This window comes from Pristis pectinata, chromosome 1 (assembly GCF_009764475.1).
Source record: "Pristis pectinata isolate sPriPec2 chromosome 1, sPriPec2.1.pri, whole genome shotgun sequence".
Taxonomy (NCBI): Eukaryota; Metazoa; Chordata; class Chondrichthyes; order Rhinopristiformes; family Pristidae; genus Pristis; species Pristis pectinata.
The window spans coordinates 45,081,300-45,088,481 of NC_067405.1; positions in this window are offsets into that span (position 1 = coordinate 45,081,300).

Sequence of the window (7,182 nt, forward strand, 5' to 3'; positions counted from 1 at the left end):
TTGATCTTTCAAATATTTATTCATGTCCAACTTAAATATATCTAATGATCCAGCCTCCACCACCCTCAGGGGCAGAGAATTCCGGAGATTCACTGCTCCTAAGAAATTTCTACCCACCTTAGTTTTAAACGACCAGCCCCTTATTTTGTAACTAACCCATTGTCTGCAACTCTCCCACTAGAGGAAATTTAACATGGCTTCATTCCATAAACTAAACGATCAATTATACTGTAAAATGTCACAATGAAGCTTCTGGATAAAAAGTTATTGACAAAAAAGTTGAAGGTTATTTGCAATGTGCAGCTCTTGCATGATAGAAGTAAGGTCCTACATTAGTCATGTAGAATTTATCTGGCTTCAATTGAGATTTTTTTTAAAAAACATTCCACTTTTCCATTATTGTTATTAATATGCAATTCTTAACATAAAACCTTAACATACTAGCATTACCTTTCACCTTTAACCTCTGGTCTGTAACGTGGCAAAATGCAATGCATGATATTTGTTCCATTCAGTTCAAATAGGTATTCTCTGTGTTTTAAAAGTACTCTTTAAGAACTTTATCTGAGAAAATTTTTCAAAAGTTTCCACCAGATTTTCAAATAATTTTGCTAAAAGTCTCAAAATATATTCACCTACTAAAACTGATTGGATGACACTGACGCACCTGGCACATTAGCTGTACTGAACAGGTGGACCACAATTAAAGTTAATACACACCATCTCAACTCTGTTCCATGCCCTACTGAAGTGAAATTTGGAGCTTCAAGATTTCTATGAGAACAGTAAGTTAGTTGGATAACTTTAATTATGAATATTTATTTGACTTTCAAGTCCTTATTTATAAATACAGATGAAACAAATGAAACATTGGTCTTCATTGCTGGAGGAATTGAATTTAAGAGCAGAGAGGTAATGCTGCAACTGTGCAGGGTACTGGTGAGGCCGCACCGAGAGTGTGCAGTTCTGGTCTTACTTGACTACTGGCTTGGAGGCGGTGCAGAAAGAGTTTTACCAAGTTGATTCCGGAGATGAGGGGCTTAGCCTATGAGGAGAGATTGAGTCATTTGGGACTATACTCACTGGAATTCAGAAGAATGAGAGGCGATCTTATAGAAACATATAAAATTATGAAAGGGATAGATAAGATAGAGGCAGGAAGGTTGTTTCCACTGGTAGGCGAGACTAGAAGTAGGGGACATAGCCTCAAGATTCGGGGGGGGGGGGGGGGGGGGAAATAGAGTTAGGACAGAGATGAGGAGAAACTGCTTTTCTCAGGAGAGTAGTGAAATCTGTGGAATTCGCTGCCCAGAGCAGCAGTAGAAGGCTACCTCATTACTATCTTTAAGACACATTTGGATAGATTTTTGCATAGTAGGGGAATTAAAGGGTATGGGGAAAGGCAGGTAGGCGGATTCTGAGTCCATGGCCAGATCAGCCATGATTGTATTGAATGGCGGAGCAGGCTCGATGGGCCAAGAGGCCTACTCCTCCTATTTCTTATGATACATTTTGAATGACTTGTGGTAAGGATAATATTGATTAAATATGTAGCTTCTGGTTAACTTAAAATTACTTGGAAGCAGTTGGGACAACCATATTCACTATAATATCTGTAGATCAATACATTGCAATATGGTGGCACTTTTGAATAATGAACATCTATTTGTCCCCTCTGCAATGAAGTTTCTCCCCACCTGAGTGCTACAATGTGATAATTTAAGGGAAAGTGATCATATCTACTGTATTATGGCTGTACTAGATGCTGTTGCAAGGCTGGCAAATTAAATCAAAGAAAAGCTTTTGCTAGATAAGAACCCCTTCTGTTCAACTTATGGAAACCTATCAAAGATCTATTCTCACCTTCAGAAACCAAAACCTTCTCTAGTGAAATTAATTTTATGAAAATAAGTGACAGTCTGTCTCGGTTCACTTTTCAATTGCTGCTATGTGTTGACTAAAATTGATCTAATAAAGTTAAACTAGATAATTAAATTCAAGATAAATTTCAAAATTAAATTTCAATTAAAAATGTTGGAAGTACCAACTTAAATAACATCGTAAAATGCCAGAGATGCCAGAAATCTGAAAGAAAAAACCAGATTGCAAAAAAGACTCATAAGATTAGAAAACATTTGTGGGGAGAGAAACAAAGTTGACATCACAGACATTCATGAAACCATTAACTTTAGTATTCATAAATAATATTTATGAATATTTATTTGCCTGGTTGGTGCAGGCTAGTACTTAATATTTCCCGTATTGCCAAACAACAAAAACCTGTGGTGAGAGGCACTAAAAATGCACCCTATAATGCACATCAATATCTTTGCACTTGGGCTGTTGCCAGCTTCTTACCTGGCTGGTTAAGTCCAAATGTGCTGCTTGGCAAAGTCTTGTTAAGTTTGGCCATCTCTCCCTCTGGCAAATTCCATGCAATGCTGTCCTATTGGCAAGTGTAGCAGGTCATGCATCCTCTCTTGTGAGAGTACCAATGTTGCCACTGTTAAAGGCACACCTTACAAAAACTTGTTTTTTGGCTGGAGAGGTTATACTTGACACCTAAACTTCCTTTATAGTTGAAGAATGTGGGAATAAAAATGTCCATACTGCAAGTTCTACCACTGCACATTTTATGAACGCAACAAAATATTTACAATCTATATTGTGAATGTTAGTACATGGACTTCAAAAACCCAATAGATTACATTGATCACATGCTGATGCTTCAAATGAAATTAAATCTTTTTAATAAAATTTGAATGCTGTTTTGGTACAACAAACTTTTCACTAGTCCATTTTGTTAATAATAATAATCTGTTCATTTTTACATGGGATTGGCAGTCTGTTTTTTTGGCTAGAATTCAGAATGCGCCAAATACATCTTCATAAACCACCACTACTCCTGCAGATTTAAAATCCCTAAAGGCATTACAGCACAATTAATACTGCAAGTAAAAACAAGGTGAAATGAGTGCCAATGTGGGATGAAGAGCAAACATTCATTTGGCAACATTTTATATCCTCAGCTTTGGTTTTAAGCTGTGAGGCAGACTTTGGGATGCAAATACATCTGTACTTTGTGTCAGAGGTAAGTGCTAATGCCCTGTGGATGGAGAGGCCTGGGGAAAAGACTGGTATGCATTAGATAGTGTGATTACTGAGCCAAGATGCACAAAGTTCTTGTAGCTCCTGAAGATCAAGAAACAGCAGATGCCGGAAATATGAAACAAGAACAGAAAATGCTGGAAACACTCAGCAGGTCAGGCAGCGTTTATGGAAAGAAAATCAGGGTTAATGTATTAGATCAAAGACCCTTCATCAGAATGGAAAATAGGAAAACCAATTAGTTTTAAGTTGTAGAGCAGGTGGGTGAGAGGTGCATGGGACAGATATAGAATATCTGTCATAGGATAAGGCCAGGGTTGCCACAGAGATAATCTGTTGATGGTTATCTGAATTTAGAGAGAAAGAACACAAAAGGAAAGTAGAAGTTGTGAAATACAGAGCTTTCATGGTTGAAGTTGGCAGAAATTGTGCCACTTTCAATGAAATTCCATCACTAGGCATCTATTTCCTCTCTTTCTGACATTCCAAAGGGACTATTCCCTTTACTGTTCCATCTCAACCAACCACTTTCTTTCTCATGACATTTTCCCATGAAAATGCAGAGGATACAATACCTGATGTTCTGCTCTTCTCTTCCTAACAGACCATAGCGAGGATCTAAACAGGTCTTCCAGGCAAAGCAGCGAGTCACTTACATTTCTTCTGGTTATGTGTAATGTTCTGCTGTAAATGTCTGTAATATTGGGTCAAATTTTCTCCCTCCCCCAGCACAGCTTGACATGCTGGAAATTTTCCAGTGCTCTTCATTCTGCAGATTTTTTACTTTGTTTTGTTTGTATTCTCTCTAACTGACCTCACTATCCTATGAGCCAGATAACTTCATGAACTGCCTATCCCCATGGCAACTCTGGCTTCACCATATCAGAGATATTCTCCTTGACCTATCCATCTTTTCCCCACCCCTTTCTGTAAATTATAACTTGTGTGCTCACTGTCCCAATTCTGACAAAGGGTCTTTGACCTGAAATGTTAACTATTTCACTTTCAGTAGATGCAGCTTGGCATCCATGATTTAGTGTCTTTGTAACCCCTTAAATTTGAATAAGCAACAAGACTGATTCTTGCTTTCAAGCTCATCTGATAATATATTCATGAAAGCTGGACAGCAGCATAAGCACTTCCCTTAAGTGAAATGAAGCCTTGCCTCTGACCTACATGTTTCTGATCTGTATTAAGTTGTCTGTTTATCATTTAAGTGGAATGACCCCAGGTACAAACAGTCCAGACATCACATTACTGTGCACAGGCTTGAGAGCTGTCAGAGCCTCAGGTTTACCATCCCAGTGGCCAGGTTAATGGAGTGGTTTTCCACCCACCACGCCAACAGCAGGAGGAGCAGTTCATGTGCAACACAGTGGCACAACTGGTGGAGCAATTGTCTCACAGCATCAGTGACCTGCGTTCAATTCTGAGCTCCAGTGCTGTGTGGAGTTTGTGCTTTCTCCCTGTGACTGCTTGGGCTTCTCCCAGATGCTCTGGTTACCTCCCATGTCTCAAAAACATGCTAGCAGGTTAATTAAACACAGTAAATTGGCCCTAGAACATAGAAGAGTAGTAGAATCTGCAGAGACTCAATGAGAATGTGAGAAAATAGGACTTGTGTAAGTGGGGCATAAAACAAACTGCTGGAGGAATTCAGTGGATCAAGCTGTGTGTGTGTGGGGTGGAGGGGGGGGAGGGGAAAGAGTGGGGTGAAGGACATTGACATTTCAGGTCAACACCCTGCATCAGAACAGAGTGGAGAGCGGGAGGGATCAGAGAGGGGCCAGTAGGTGATTGTTGAACTGTGGTGGGGTGAGGGATGACGGGCAGATGAAGCAAAGTGGGGGAGGGGAGGAGGAGTGGAGGAGAGAGAGCGAGCGAGAGCGAGGTGATAGGTTGAATTATAAATGGGCGCTTCACGATCTGTGTGAAATCAATGGGCCGAAGGACCAGTTTCCTTGCTCCATCATTATTTTACAAATAAATAACAAGTTCCTCAAACTGCAGCTGCTCCTGTGCACCTGTCTATCCTCCCTCCCCATCCCAAGTCCCTACCAAACCATTCATTTCCAGGGTCTCACTCAGCTAAAGAACTCCTGACATTGCCCATCCATCATGTGGCCAAGCCCTACATCTCTGCTTGATCATCTGGCCACCTAGTTCTCCTGATTCATCCCCCACCCCGAACACTGTCCCCTCCACAAACCACTCTCTACCCCACAGTAAATATAACTTTTCACCTCCAGTAAGGTATGTAGCCACCAGAATAATGCTGATGCAGAGATTATGCAAGAGACCTTGGATGTCCTGATCATCCCATCCAATTTTAAGTAATGAAAATTTCAAGAAATACTCAGATCAGACAGCACCTGTGGAGAGAGAAACAGTTAACACCAAGTCTGAAACCATTAATTCTGTATACTCTCTATACATGCCACTTGAATTGATGAGTATTTCCAAATACCTGCAGTTTCTTTTTCAATTACAATAGAACTTTATCTTAGACAGAAAGTAGACAAACTATCTTAATAACATAAGATGCAGGCTGATTATCTGAGTTATGTTTGAGGTTGTGAAAATTGCATTGTGTGGGTATTCAGCAAAGTTGCATCAGCAGAACGGACACACATCTGGATGGGAAACGTTAGATTGATTGTTTCTCCTTTGGACAGTCCCCACCCCAATATGGACAATTGTACAGACAAGTGAAAGTTCAGAAATTGCAAAGTAATATTCCATTTAAAATAATGTTTCTAAACAAATCAAACTTAGCATCAGAATTTTGTGATTTTGTGCAAAAATTCATAAGAAAATAGAAGTAGAAGAGATGGGCAGCTTTGTCCATCAAGCCTGCCCCACCATTCAATATATTCATGGCTAATCTGCCCCAGGCCTGCTCTTCTGTGCCAGTTCCCCAGAGCCCTTAATTTCCTGATCTTTCAAAAAAAATTATCCACCTTCTCTTCAAATATCCCCATGATCTAGCCTCCACAACCCTTGACAATAGAGAATTCCTGAGATTGACCACCTCTGTGAGATTTTCCAACATACGCAACATCACCACTCATTCTTCTAAACTCTAAATAATATAGATCTAATTCTTTAACTGCTCGTGAAAGCACAACTCTCTCCTCTGAGGAACTAGCCTCATGAGTCTCTTTTGAACTGCCTCCAATCATTTACAAAGTAACTGCAGCAAAACAAACACTGGGTGGCATATATAACACCACAGCAATTTTTATACATCAATGGTAGCATTTGCATTGCAAGATACTTTGTTGTCAGGATGCTAATGTTGTTTGAAAAAAGTCATGATTATAGAACAGTGCAATAATAGGGAATATTGGTACAATGAGAGAAGTGAAATTGATGGTCATTGTCTCAGCTTCCACTGGGGAACAAACAAAAGCCATGAAAAGTCTTAATGCTACAGTGGAAGCAAACTTAGTTTGTTCCCATACAAGCCCAGGCTTCTGCATCACCACGATGCAGTTGTTGAAAACAGTCGAATAATACGTTTCGCTACATTTCTAGAATGCTGAACTGCAGGCTGTATTCATTGGCAGTGTCTCAGCCGAGACACTATGAATCCTTACACTTATCCTTCCATGTACTGTAGGACTTATCTAGAGATTCCAGGCAGTGGTCTTCCCCATGGCTGCAACCCATACATGGATCTAAAGGGGACCTAAGAAGCAAGTTTTTCCACACAAGAGGGTGGAGGAGGAAATGGTAGAGCTGGGTGCAATTACATCATTTAAAAGACACTTCAACAGTTACATGGATGGGAAAGGTTTAGAGGGCTATGGGCCAAATGCAGGCAAATGGGACTAGCTCAGGAAGGCATCTTGTTTAGCATGGATGAGATGGGCTGAAGGGCCTGTTTCTGTACTGTATAATTCTATGAATCTCTACAAGAAGAAAAATTAAATCAAAACAGCAATTCGTTCAGAAAAAGCTGAATGAAATTTATGTTTTTTTTATTCTCAATTTTTATTTTATTTCAAATTGTTTTAGAACTACACCATGTAAATCTATTAACCACTCTTGTACAAATACTTATCTATTCCT